General features: G+C 46.5%; 1 long non-coding RNA gene across 1 annotated transcript; it reads left to right on the top strand.

Annotated features, from left to right (window-relative positions):
- The first annotated feature begins 3999 nt into the window (after nucleotides 1-3999).
- LOC130679556 (uncharacterized) lies at nucleotides 4000-13399 on the top strand. Its single transcript, XR_008992562.1, has 2 exons — nucleotides 4000-4717; nucleotides 13194-13399. It is a non-coding gene; the product is annotated as an uncharacterized LOC130679556 (long non-coding RNA).
- Nucleotides 13400-14849: the final 1450 nt, after the last annotated feature.

Genomic DNA, 14849 nt, shown 5'->3' with positions numbered 1-14849 from the left:
CTGCCTTGGAGGGCTCCTGTAATTACATTGGGCCCATCCAGACCATGCAGGACAACCTTTCTATCTCAAGGTCCTGAACCTAAATCACATCTGCCAAGTTCCTTTTTGCCACATAAGGTGACATATACACAGGTTCTGTGGGTTAGGATATGGACATGTTTGGGGGGCATTATTCTGCCTATCACAGGGGGTGCTAAAATATGTTGGTGTCTCTAAACTTATTTGACCGTGAAGAAACCTTTTCACACCTCTTTCAGAACAGATTTTGGGCTCTTTGTGTTTTAACAGGCCCCAGGAGGAGAAAATTCATGAAGGAATAATCTTAGTGGTGGAATTTCAGGCACAGTGGTGATTGGTAGCAGTTGTGAACTGGCAAGCCCCTCATTTTCACCCATTTACTTTACATGCAAAGCCATACCTATCTGGACCAGGGGCTGTTAGAGGAATTTTGTTGAAAATCTATGATCTCTTGCTTGGTCTTGTGGACATGTGTGTGTTCTTGATCATCAAAGGCTCATTTCCCCCAACTTAGTCTTCATGGATTATACAAAATCCTGCTTTAGCAGGCTAAGCATTGCAAAGATGAAAACTTCTGGGCCTCCAGGGACCCTCGGATGGAATGCTTGTTTACTGCGCAACTACTGGAGGAGGGAGGGACTATGTGGGTGTGGGAGGAAGGTAAAGAGAGACTGAATGGGGGTTGTGTGCAGAGCATGAAGAAGACCATGTCTGGCAAAGCAGTATTGCCATGGTGGCATTTATCTCAGCAACAGACTAGCCAGTCAGAGCAGCAGCTGCATCTTGTATTTACCAGTGATAAGATGTCTTGAGGTAAAGGGTAAAAAGATGCATTAACCCAGGGCTCAGGCTACTGGCCACTGACCAGTTGCATCTCATAGCAGCTGTTGCTGACAGAGTATTAGGGAACTCTCCAAAGAGCTGGGTTTCTCTCTCTTTAGTTCCATGGAAACTCCTTTCTGGACTATACTTCTGCTTTCCTGCAGAACTACCCTACTTTTCCTGAGTCTTCTCAAATCATTGGAAATTGCCTGACCCAGAATTTCTGCACAGACATATGCAAAAATACATGCTGAGCAAGGAGATAACCACTTATCAACTTTCCTGCATCTGACTGAAAAGAACCAAAAGGTCAGAATGGACCACAAGCTGAGAACAGAAACAGTCACATGGCAAAGCTAAGAAACAAGGTAAGATGTAGAGCTAAATAAGCTATAGCTAATAGAAAGTGTAAAATTAGACTGTTTTTCCCTAGTATTATCCTGACCAAAGTTTTATGCTTCCGGAAGGCCTTGAAGAATCTAAAGAGTCCTCAAATATTCATCACTGTGCTCAATTTACACATGAGATGATTCAAACTCAAGGAAGTTAAAGCAATGATGAAAATGACCCTTGTGAGTAGGATCTGAATATTTTAAGCCCACTGCTCTGGGTGCTACAAACCTCAGCATATAAATCCTAAATTAAGGGATCCAACAAGCTCTAATGTTTAATAAACTTCTATTTCTTGGGTGCCACATTCTAGGGGAGGAGAAAATTCAATGTTACTCAGCATCATATGCACCAGGAACCTCTACTGGCAGGCAATTTTTGTTTGCTTTTGAGGAAGAGGAATGGTGGAATCAGGACAGTTTGCCCATGGGCTTGGGAGGAACTAGAATGGGGAGGGCCCCTTGATATTCACCTTGGACAGTTGTCCTTCTGTGGCCTGTCCCAAGACCTCCAGGCCTTGCAGTGAGAGGACCCGCAAGCAGAGGCTATAGGAATCGGTTCTGTGTGACGCTGGCCTCTAGCAGCACGTCTTTGTGCCCAGTTGCCAAGGGTTTGGTCCACTCCAGCATCTCCAGGACTGGTCATTCTGAGAGCACTGGAAGGCCACTCCTGGGCCCAGACCTCAACACCCTCACAGCAGGCTATGGCACAGGTGAGACACCCTCCAGAGGCTCAGAGGTGGAGGCCATCAGCCAGGTTGCTGGAGCAGGAAAGGGGAGCATGGCAGATGCTGGGTGGTAACTGTAGGGAATGGACTGATTGGTGGGCACAGGAGCTCTGGAAAATACCCAGATAACCTGAGGGAGGCTTCAAAAGGGGATGCTGATTCAGGGCCAAGTGTATGGGTATAAAAATTATGCTACACCCAAGAACGCCCAGCCTGAGGCACAAATAGGGATACTTTTTCCTGCTTTGCTCACCGAGATGAGGCACCTTTAAAAGTTCATCTGCCCCAATGGGCCCCCTTTCTCTGAAGTACACAAAGCGCTGTGTGTGCTAGCTGTGGCCCTGGGCCTGGCGGTCCTATGGAAAAGCCAGTGGAATCCCATTACTCATGTTACTGTGGCTCCATAGCATCGAGGCCTGAAGAAATGAGTTCCATACTGCTCTATCCTTGCTCGAGGAGGTGGTGATCCAATGACAGGTGAACTGCAATCGGGATGGCCCTTGGCAGAGCCAGCCACTGTGGGAAAGCCGACAGGAGGAGGGGTTATCTGTGGGGTGGGTGTGTCTCGGTTCCCATGGCTGCTCTGGCAGGCAGGCTTCCTGCCCCACTCTCTCAGGTGTTGCCTCCTGGGGCCTGGTGCAGACTGTGGACAGTTTCCTTCTGCATACTGAGGGGCCCAGCTGTGGGCTCTGTCTTGCATTTCTGAGGAAAGGCCAGATGTCAGAGGCACCAGGCTGGGAGAGGATAAGACAATAGTAAACAACTTAGTCTGACCAAGCATAGAGATGTTTGGATCGCACTATGAGAAGCTGACCATGCTAGATATGAGATGGTTCAGAGAAAAATTAAATGAGGTGACAAGCTATTTGGCCTCTATTCGCACCTCTACACTCTTCTCTAAAGCTATCTTTTTTTGACCTTGTCCGGAGGTTTGGGTCTTCCCCAGGATTCTTCCTTTCTTAAAACAATTCTAAGACTGAGGGCCAGTGGGAAGTTTGAATTTGGGGCCGTTCTAGAGCAATGAAAGAGGGACTCTTCACATTTCAGAATCCTGGCTCACTCCTGGGCTTGAACATGTCAACAAGGAACCCCAGTCTCGTGAGCCAGGACAGCCCCCCCCCACACGTCCTTCCTTGCAGCACAGGTCCTCAGCCCCCACTGCCTCTGGGAAGTTCCAAGGCCTCTCTTCCAACACAGCCTCCTAAAATGGAGCAGAGAGGAGAGAATCCAGAGACAGGCAAGAGTCAGACAGACATCTCCTAACAACCAAAGACAGAAGTGGATCAATCTGATCCTGTTTCTGGTTTTCAGTCCTGGCTCCTTATAGGGAGTCAGGGAAGGTGGTGGGCTTTCTGAGAGAAAAAACAGGAACATTTGCCTGCTGTGGTACCTGTGTTTTCACCAGGGTAGCTGTGGTATTTGAGAAGCTGGCTTCTACCAATTGGGAGATGTGCTCCCGGAACGCAGACCATGGACACAGATTACATCCTACAGCCATCGCAGGGGAGACCCCAGTACAGACAGGTATTAGAGAGGCTCGGCCTTCCCATCCATGGGCTGTGGTCTTCTCCTCAACTGAAAACAAGGAAACTGGATGTGCTGGCTCCTCCCAGCAGTCAAAGGCTCTGAGTTCCACTGTGTCTCTAACTGGCAGGGTATGGCAGTTCTTGCTTTTCGTGGAATTTCCAGGACTTGGACCAAGGTAGGTGCTCAATAAACACCGGGTAACTGACTGACCCACAGAAATGAACAAAAGAGAATAGCTAGCACATGACCTTGTTAGATCAAGCACTCTAGGATGTCCTTCATTCACTCAACAAACATTTATTGAATATTTTGTGTCAGATACTATGCCAAACACCAGGGATATACATATGAAAAAAAGCACAATTTCTTCGCTCAAGTAAAACAATCAATAACATTGCAGTTTATGAGCTATAACCCAGTGTGTGCCTGAAGCTAGGGAGCTCAGCCTGTCCCCGACCTGAGCCTGAGGAAGGTAAGAAAGTGCTTTCAAGGGGGGTCTTGAAAAGTGACCAGGGGTTACTAGGAGAGAAAGGACTTGCCAGGTAGAAGAAACTGCACACTTAATGCAGGGAAGCAAGAGAGTGAGTGGGCTGGGTGTCAGGGACTTCGGGTAGTCATAAATGTCAGGAGCTCTGGGAGGTGTGGGGACCTGGCTGGGGAGGCCCCTGACTTACTGTGTCAGCAGAAAGCAACGTTGGAGGGCAAACCCAGCCCCTTCTGCTCCCAGTCTAGGGCAGCCACCCAGCGGCTACATGGAAGCTGGATCTCTTCCCGCGGAGCTTTCAAATTCCCCAGTACAGAGCCAGCCATTCCACCCAGCTATGGGAAGGGCCTGTGCCAGGTGAGAAGGGGGCAGGGCAGGGCACAGAACGGGCACCTCACCCACCAGGATGTGTTCCTTTCCTCACCTCAGACACTGGCTCCTGGATGCCACGCTGTTTTCATTCATTTGCTTTATCCTGACTCTGCCAGCAAGCTGCAAGGACCAGGGGAACTGCCCCAGCTGGTCTGACTGGTTGGCCTGCAGCTCACAGGTCCTCTCTCTCCCAGAGGGCTCCTGCGTCTCCCCTGCTCTCCCCAGCTCTGACATGTTCCCATTGGCTGAAGTGGCTTCTCCTAGCCAGTGCGCATCACTTGGCACCACACTCATCCCTCCAAGAACGTGATGGAAAGCACTGTGATGTTTTAACTTCTGTATTTTTCCGTGCCTCCTGGCCCCATCTGCAGACTGAGGTAGGCCTGCTGTCGGGCAAACTGTCCATACTGCAAGAAACATTCCTCTCCAGGGATGTGCTCTCCGAGGGGGTTCTGCTCCCTAGTGGGTGTCTGGAGGGTGAGGGCATTTCTGATTGTCTTAGGGACTAGGGAGCACTATGCGTTTAATGGGGATGGGTTAGGGATGTCTTGCAAAGCAGGGGACATCCCCACACAACAACAGATCGTCCCATCCAAAAGGGCAGTAACTTCCCCCATTGAGAAACACTGTATCTGGGCCCATTTTATTCACAGAAGTGCAATTTGTGTAACCTCTGCAGCAGAGTTTCTCAAACTTCATTGTATACATAAATCATGGTGGATCTGGTAGAATGCAGACCCTGACTCAGTAGGGCTGGAGTGGGGCCTGCAAGTCTGTATTTCTATTGGGTTTCCAGGTATTGCTCAGCTGCTGGTTCAGGCCCACACTATGTGTAGCAAGGCTTTACAGCACAAATGTGCATGTATTTTCTTTAGGGAGGGACAATTCATCTGCAGAATTTGTTGAAATGGATGTTGCCAAATACTTGCTTAAATTATGGTTTTCTTCAGGAGTGATCTGGCCTCCTTTCCCAGGAGACATCTTTGGCTGTCACAACCTGGGGGGCAGGGCGGGGGTGCTATTAGCATTTAGTAGGTGGAGGCCAGGTATACTGTAAACACCCCACAACACAGAGGACACACCCTCACTAAAAACTATGATCCAGCCCAGAATGTCAGTAGTGCCAAGGGTGAGAAACGCTGGCTTAGATAAAATTTTAAAACAATGTGAAATATATGTCAACATATTTTTTAAAGGAATGTGCAACCTGACTTCATTGCAAGTTGGTGACTCCAGCCATGATGCTGTGAACACGTGTCACTGACCAGGCTCAGACCCCTTTGAGCATGAAGCACATCCAGCCAGTTGGAAGTGAGGAGCACTGGGTTGTGGTCCCAGAGAATAAACGCTGGTAGTGGCTGTGAGGCTTCACAAGCCTCAGAGATCAAATGAAAAAAAATCTATGGTGCATGGCAGGGTGTGGAGAGAGGAATAAGATGAAAGAGGAGCACAGAGGGAGATGTGGGTATGGTCCATGGTTTAGTCCTAGTGCTGGGTGTTCATGGGTGTTTCTTATATTATTTAAAAATAAATAATCAAACATAAATGAGTGCAAAGGTGGGCCATGCCTGAATCAATGAAGAGAGAGGGCTATTGACCAAGGATTGTGATTAATCCAGTGTACCTGGGGCTAAAAAAGAAGTGAATTACCCAGGGTGAGGTACCAGTAATAAAGTAATACCATTATACTCATGGCAAAAATATCTGTGACAGGAGAGAAATGATAGGTTATGTAAAAGGACAAAAGTAGGCACCCTGAGAAGAAAGCCACGTGCCTCAGGTCTGACTCCCTGCACGTGCATGGTGGAGGGGGAGCTGGGAGGCACGGAGACAGGCTCTTCCCTCCTGTTCAGTTTCAGCCATGCAAGGACCCTGAGGACTGTCCCAGGCGGACAGTGGAAGGCCACATCCTGATAATCTGCTCCCCAGAGTGGCCTCCCATCAGGTCCTCTGGACAGCTTTTCTTGAGCAAGATATTGGCCCTTCTCCCGTCCTGGCCCTTCTCCCAATGCACAGCCTGGATCTTCTTGCTCAGCTATTCCACTAGACAGACACGGGCAACTGATGGTATTTTCTCTGGCAGTTTTCTGTGTCCCCACAATTCCTCACTGTACTTATGTCCCCTACTTGCCAGTCACCCAGGCTTCTTGCCCCTATTTCTTGCAGAATCTCAGCTAGCTCTGGAATACATGTACAGTACACTTGCTTCAGATCTTCTTTCCTAACCAATCAGAACTTACCTCTCTGATGCCCCCTTCCCTTCAGAAACTCTCTCTGAGGCCAGCTAATTATAAACACCAGAGAATTTTCCTCAGTGAGGCTGACAGAATTTTTTATTTTGATAACCTCCCCATGTGGTGTATATGCATTTAAACAGGGGACATCTGGATAGCTAGTGTCTCCATCCAAAGAAATAACTCCAGAGAGGGGGAGTTCTTTCATCTGTGAATGAAATCATGGTTAAGTCACACCAAATGTCAAATGAGAAGAGGTCTTGGAGATCTAGATCTCTCTCAGTTGACAGACAAGAAGCCAAGGTTCAGGGAAGTTATTTGCTGAAGGTCACATAGCACATGAGGGGCAAAACTGAGCACAACCCAACTCCCATTCCTTTATTCAGTCAGTCACTTAATCACTTGGTCACCCTATTGAGTGTTTGCTATGACATGCCAGATACTAGCTGAGCAATGGGCAAATAAAATGAGATTCTTGTCCCAAGTCACCTCCAGTCTAGTAGGTGAGGACAGCCTGTGGGAAAGAAAATTGCAATACAGTGGGGTCAGTTGTTGAGCAGAAGTACCCTATGCAGCTTGGACACCCGGAGGGGGGAGAAAGTCTAGCCACTGTGGGAGACTTTACAGGGCTGTTTTCTGACTTTGTCTAGGGTTTCTCTCCATAACTATCACAAAGGAGGAATGGAACACTAGATAGTTTTGGGGACAGTGGGTTTTTAACTACCTTCCACCCCTGCCCTCCACCAGTTTCTGATCACAGTAGCATCAGCCCAGGCTGCAGCCTCAGCTTTAGGAGATTACCCTGCCACTGTCAGTACTCACAGCCACACCAGTACCCCCTGCTCTCCTTTGCTAACAAGAGGGTTTGTTGAGATGGCAGTGTACCCTGCCCCAAGCAATGGAACACGATTTTTGACAGTTCTGTTTCCCAGATTCTTGGCTTCCCTTGCATCTAAGAGTGGCCATGTGATCGGTTATGACCCAAAGAGAAGTCTGGAGAGGATGGGAGAGACACAGCTGTCAGGGCCCTTTTGCTGTTTGTCCTACCTTGGGGAAGGTAGACGTGATGCCCTGCGCAGGTACTGAGTGACCAGCCTGACCGCATTCAGTCTTAGCCTTTCATCATCAGAGTGGGTGTTAGGTTGAAGGTTGTACCAAAATCTGCACTCCTCAAAGAGAGTCAATATGAAAGAAGCTAGCAGGGCTCTGTGTTTCAAAATGACAAGAATTCAAGACTAACCTACAGTGAGTCACACTCTCGCTGGCTGCTTGGTCCTCTCTGCTTGCGTCTCCCTGGGTAAGAAGGGTGCACACCTAGGTCCTCATGGGCCTCCTTCTCTGATGCACTTTCTCTAATTCATTTATTGGAGGCCTTCTTTGCCTGTGGAAAAACATCCACACTGGCCGAGCCACAGTGGTGCTCTTTTCGCCTCCAGCAATTTCCATCTGAATGGAGGAAGGAAAAGTGAGGACCCCAAGCGCCTACTCACTTGGGTCATACAACATTGTTTCATCCATACTTCTCTGAGTTTTTATGTGCCCTCAGCTCTCCCTCTTGCTAAGTGCTCTTAGACATTAAATCTGTCTAGGGACTTGAGGTTTAATACCTACCAAAATCTTGTGCTTTCTGATTGAAACCAGTGAAATTGTCTCTCTGCTGTCCTCTCTTCTGTGCCTTTATTATGTCACTTCTCTCCTCTCTTGTGTGCTATATTATCTGGATTTTAAGCAAAGTGAGAGCAGGGACCTTGTCTTTTCAATTTTGGAATCCTCTACAGCCTTGCTAATCAAGGTGTGGTTTGCACTGTAACAAGAGCTCCAGGAAATTCATTAAGGTATGAGCAGCACAGTCCTAGTCATTCAGCATAGCATTCTTTGAATGTTGGCTTGAGCCAGGAAGTGGGTATACCGTATGGATGGTTAGAGGCAATGCACTTTTGAAATGATGTGTCTTGTGGATCTGTTTTATTATCCCTGTTAAACCGTAAGCTCTTCAGGGTAGAGACTATGGGGATTTCATGCTTTTATCCCCAGTTCATATTCAGGTGCCATTGCCCAGGGAGGGCAGGGCCTGGCATGTTGCCTTGGGAACCTGTTTGCTTCGGGCCACCTTGTCTTCTGCTTCTGATGAGTAGATGCCAGCAGGGGAGGGGAGAGATACAGATGACATGGAGGGCCAGCAGCCTCCAGTGGTAGGGGACCTCAGCACAGGAAAGTGTTTATGATAATAATTTATAGTGGGGCAGCTCCCTCTCCTCCCCTTCCTAGCCTCTGTCCAATAGCTGCCTTCTCCTCTTTCACCATCTAGCCCTCCTAGCTGCATGGTCAAGTCTTCAGGGATACCCGAGCCCTTTATTACACATTCTACACCAGCTGTGGCTTTCTAGTAAATACAAAGGACCGTGATAAGGTGTCTGGTGCCTTGTTTTGTTACTGCTCACAACAAACTGCAGTGTTTGGGCAACTGTCCTTTCCAGGATCTCAGGCCTCAGGCGCAAGACAGGGAAGGGTGAGCACATCCCACATCTGGCACTCCAAGGGCAGCTGGTTCCCCTGAAGCCACAGAAAGATAAACAGGGAGTTGAGTTGCTTTGGAGAGGAGGTATGAAACAAAAGAAGACAGTCAGGGAAGGTCCCCCTAAGAAGGTGACATTTGAATGAAGATATAAAGGTTGTGAGGAAATAAGCCACAGAGAGCTGAGGGAAAATTATTCCAGGGATAGGGAACAGAAAAGTACAAAGGTCTTGAGGAAGGAGCACGTCTAGATATTAGAGGCCCAGCATATGGTTTATCCTGAAAAATGTTCCATGTGTACTTGATAAGGATATACTTTCTATAGTTACTGGTATAGTGATCAATAAATGTCAGTTAGTTTAAGTTGGCTGACAGCATTGTTCAAACCTTCTATCTCTATTGAGTTTTGGTCTATTGGGTCTATCAATTTCTGACAAAGGAGTGTTAAAACCTCCAACTAGAATTATGGATTTATTTATTTTTCCCTTTAGTTCTGTGAACTTTTGCTTCATGTATTTTGAAGGTCTGGTGCATACACATTTAGGATAGTCATTTCTTTTGAAGAATTGGTCCTTTTTGTTGCCTCTTTCACTTTTTAGCTATACCTCTACTTAATTCTTAGTGATTGCTCTAGGGATTACAATATGCATCTTCAACTTGTTACAGTTTGTTTTGAATCTACATTATACTACTTTGCAAATGATGTAAGAAACTTATTAGATATCCCTTTACCCTGTGCCATCCTTTAGCTATTGCTATCATCTATTTCACTTCTGTGTATGTACAAAAATCCCATAATACATTGTTACTATTTATTTAAACAGTCAATTGCCTATTAAATAAATTAAGAAAATAACCTTTTATATTTACCCACATATTTACCATTTCCAATGATCTTCATTCCTTCAGGTAGATCTAAGTTTCCAACTGATCTCATTTCTCTTCAGGCTGGAGAATGTCTTTTGGTGTTTCTTGAAGCACAGGTCTGTTGGCAGTGATTTCTCTAGGCTGTTATTTATCTGAAAATGTCTTCAATTTCTCTTTCATTTTTAGAAGCTATTTTACTTGGCTATAGGTAGAGAAATCTAGAATTCAGGCAAGGGATAATGTGGCTTGGAGTAGTGGTGAAGTGGTGTCAAAATCTGGATACATTTCAAAGGCAGAGCCAACAGGGTTTACTGACTGATTTGATGTAAAGTATGAGAAAAAGAGGAGCTGAGGATGCCTCCAGATTTTGGCCTGAGCAAGCAGGATGGAGTTGCTGGTTTTGGTGGGGAAGATTGAGCAGCAGGTTTGTGGGAAGTACCCGTCCGTTAGCCATCTAAGTAGAGCTGTTGGGTAGGCCCTAGGTCTGCTGGTTAGGGAAGAGAAATGGGCTGGGTTTATCCTTCTTTTTTTAATAAGTGAATGAACAAATTAGAAAAATCCCCTCAGTCTTGTTTAACATTATTGAGCACTTACTCTGCCAGGCTCTGTACTGTGTTCTTGTATCTGTTAACTCATTCAATCCTCACAATAACCCTGAGAATTGGCTCTCTTATTACCATCCCAAAAGGGAAGTGTATTGGTGTGTTAGGGCTACTATAACAAAATGCCACAGAATGGGTGGCTTAAACAGCAGAAATTAATTTTCTTATAAACTGGAGGCTGGAAGTCCAGGATTGAGATGTCAGTCAGGCAGTTTGGTTTCTCTTGAGGCCTCCATCCTTGGCTTGCAGTAGGCATTTCCTATGTACATGTGTATCCCTTTCTGTATGTCCTATCCTAATATCCTCTTTTTATAAGGACACTAGTCAGACTAGATCAAGGTCTACCCATATGATCTCATTTTAACCTATTACCTCTTTTAAAATACAGTCACATTCTGAGGTACTAGAAGTTCAGGCTTCAACATATGAGTTTTGTGATGGAAACAATTCAGTCTGTAACAGGAGGTACAGAGAGATTAAGCAATGTTCACAAGGTCACACAGCTGGTAAATGGTGGGACTAGAATTTGAATTCAGCAGATCTGCGTCACAGCCTGATTTCTTAACATGGTCTATATACTTCTGAGTAAGAGTATTCATACCTTGGTATAGTTCATTCTTCACCTGTAATAGCATATCATACATGTTCACAATTCCTTATCTGAACCCTTGGGGTCCATACCATGTGTTTTGCTACCAACTCCAGCAGGGGCTGGGCCAGCACTCTGTAAATGAATACTTTACTAATTTGGCATAAAAATGTAGTAATAACCACCTGAAGTGGGATAGAAATCATGAAAACTTCACATCATTTTAATAGGCTTTGGTGCCAAATATGTTATACATGTAGGGTTGGTTTATTTTTTAGATTTTGGAGCTTTGAGATTTCAGAATTTTGGATGAGTGGTTGTGGACATGCATTTGTAGTTCTCCTCATTGTGGCTGTAACTGTCCTTAGTAAGTGTTGGCACTCTACTCGCTGATGCTACTTAATCACCTGTGAGACACACTGCCCTACAGAAGTTTGTCCTATGATGGCCAACTGAACAGGTGCTGTGTGAAGGCCCTTGTGGGAAAGGAGAGTGGAGGGAAGTATAAAGGGGAGGTTTTGGTCCATGGCTTTGTTCCAGGAGGAAAAACCCTGGGTCCTTGGGAGAAGGCAGTGGCTGAATGCTACCCCAGAGAAGCTGGAGCACCTCTTAAAGGCAAGCCCACAGCCCTTTTCTCCAAAGCTTTCCTCAAGCAGCAGCTGCATCTTAATAGGGCCTTCTGGTTACTCCAGAGGATTTCAGTTGTGGATCTGTAGGCCTCAGGACAGGCTGTGGGAACCCAGAGGTTTGGGGACCCTTTTCACACCATTCCATCTTGGCAGCTGCCATCTTGGCCTAAGTGTGGACTATCTTGTGGAGAGAGAAGGCAACTGTAGCAATGCCATGTGGGCAGCTCTGGCCTGAGGGTCGTGAAGGATCCAAGAGACCTTGCCCACAGCTGGGCCTTGCCTTTGGGAAACCAGGTAACTTTAAAGTGTAAGGGCACAGAGCTCCTTGCGAGTGGAACTTGGAGCCAAGGTCAGGGCAGTCCCATCTTACCTCTAACCCAGCGAGGTTCAGGCCCAGCTGAGGCTGCTGCCTCACATGCTGTCCCCCCCAACTTTCTCCAGGCACTGTCTGGCTCCTGGGGCAGAGTTCTGAGTGACAGCCCATTAGAAGCAGAGAGTAAGTAGAAATTCAAACTTAAGAACAATCTGTCTGGCTTTGTCTGGGAGCCAGGCTGGTTAGCAGTAGACAGAGAAGAAAGGCTCTCCAGCTATGGGAAGAAACCAGCAAACTTTAATGGTGTACTTCAAAGGCAGGTTAAACGGATCAGGGCCAAATTTCCCCACATTCCCAGGTCTCCTCCTCTGCCTGTCTTCCTGGATGTTTCCTTACAAGGCTCCACGCTCCTGGCCTGCTCCTGCATGTCTGCCCCAATGTAGCTGCTGTGCAGATTCTCTAGAGGAGCAGGCATTGTGGAAGGGGTATGTGCCCAGGTATGTGCCGTGTTCTTCCCAGGCTGGAGAGCTCTCTGCAAGAATCCTGTGGGGCTCAGGCCCACCTTACCTCAGTGCTTTCAGGAGAGAGTCACCAAGCCATGGCCTCTCCTGGACTTGGAGGGAGAAGAAGAAAGGGCAGTTGGATCTGGAGGAGGAAATGGTGTGGGGAGGGTCAGAATGGGAGAGCAGAGAGATGAAAGGGGGACACTAGGCCTGTGCAGCATTGGGTTTTTGGCCCTCTTCAGGGAGGCCCTAAAGCGTTAAAGCGGGAGCTGTGTCTGGCCAGCAGCACTGTTCTGCCCTGCCCTGTGCTCATGCCATTTGCTTCCCACAGGCCAGCTTGCAATATTGGGGTTGATTGCAGTCATCACTGGGTGCCCTAATTAATTGATAGTGCACATTTGCTTCTAAGTGTATGCAAATGTGTACAAATAAGCACAACATCTGTGGCCATCCTGTCTTGGTGTTATTTTCAGATTCCCAGGCTGGGAAAGTGGGGTTCATGTGGGCGTTCCAGAGGACTGGGGGGCATTTCAAGGTTAGGACCATTTCCTTTTAAAGAAAACAGCCCATTTTCCCTCTACTTCCTTTTCTTCTCTTTTAGAAATTCAGCTCTAGACTCTGTGAGAAAATGGAGAAATGTGAACTCAAACCCAAAAATGAAAGTCCAGAAGAAAGCCCACGCCTTCACGGGAATGGGTACAGCCTGGGTGACACCATCTACCCCATGAAGAAACAGGGTCACGAGATTGTCATATTATTTTTTACAATAAGAATTTTAAAATTAAAATAAACTTTTAAGTTCTGCTATTTGAGTTTCTAAGTTGTGTACTGGAAATGTAGATTGTAACTGAAAGTTGATTAAACTGCAGGTTTGCTGTGGCTCCAGCTGGGGAATTATCAGAGAAATATTTAACATGTAAATCTTACCCTGTTCTTAATTAGCAGAAGTTCTGAGAGACACTGAGTCGCAGGGACCCTTGTGGTTCTGGGGGGTCATAGGGAAGACTTGAACAGCTGGCCAATCATACCTTGCCACTCCTTCCCTTTTCTGGGAAAGGGAAGGGAAACTAACATTTCCTGAGCATCTCTGTGGTTGGCACTAAGCTAAGGACGTGCACATTTGTCATGGTGTTATATCCCCATTGTTTTATAAACAGAAGAAGAAACTGGGACTTAAATAAGTTAAGTGAATTATAAGGGGCATAGTGGGATTTCTGTCTGTCTGAGGATTCCAGCCCCCACACTTCTTTCACTACTAGCTACTTCCCCAAAACAGCTAGTAGCAGAGGGAGCTTCTGCTTTACCAGCAAGCACAACCCAGGAGCCTGGGAGCTATAATCTCCTTAATGGCAGGCAGGGCGAGGGGTGAAAATCCAGGGATTCTGGAGGTCTCATTTTGCACAACCACTTATACAGGATGGCACATGGGCTCTATGATACCCTGCTTATACATTATTTCCATACTCTGCTAAGCTTGACACCAAGTTCTCTTCCTGTCTGAGACATCATCCTGGACTTTGAATATGGCAGGTCAGGAGGGGTGTGGCCAGTGTGCATGTGGTGGACAGGCTGCCTCTTGGGACAATCTGAATTGGGCTCCTAGGGTGCAGGATTGGGGCTGATACAGGATCTTCCTTGTTCATAGATAAGCAAAGGATTTGGGAGACATGAGATCCTCTTATGTTCAAGGCAGATGCCTCCTTGTCCCCCAGAAGGAAATTAACACTGAGTGATTAAAAATGAATGTTGGGATTTTACAGCATCTTACTATGCTGATGGACAGTGACTGTGAAGGGGTATGTTGGGGGGACTTGGTGAAGGGGGGAGCCTAGTAAACATAATGTCCTTTGTGTAACTGTAGATTAATGATACCAAAATAAAAAAAAAATGAACATTGGGCTCAAGCTTTTAGTGTCTATTCCCTAGGATGGCAGTCCATCTAAGGGGAGGGGACAGGATGCTTTGTTCTATCCCCAGATCAACCGCAGATTAGGGAAGAGGCTCTCTTTTCCCCTGTGTCTCTATTCTTGTGGTGCAGATTTGGGAGGAGGGGTAGAAGATGGAAAAGGGGTATTTTAGAGCCTCTTCCATAACCAGCTTTAGTAAATTTATTAATTTTAAAATTTTGAATCTCTTCTTCTTGTTAATGCAAAGTTCCACCTGTGATGTAGAGGCAAACCTTAGATGTATATTTGAATAACCTGGGGAGCTTTAAAAAATTCTATGGCCTGGATCCCATTCTTAGAGATTCTGATTG

The sequence above is a fragment of the Manis pentadactyla genome, chromosome 11, assembly GCF_030020395.1.
Source record: "Manis pentadactyla isolate mManPen7 chromosome 11, mManPen7.hap1, whole genome shotgun sequence".
Taxonomy (NCBI): domain Eukaryota; kingdom Metazoa; phylum Chordata; class Mammalia; order Pholidota; family Manidae; genus Manis; species Manis pentadactyla.
The sequence above is the reverse complement of the archived record's forward strand: the minus strand, read 5'-3'. Positions and strand labels throughout refer to the sequence as shown.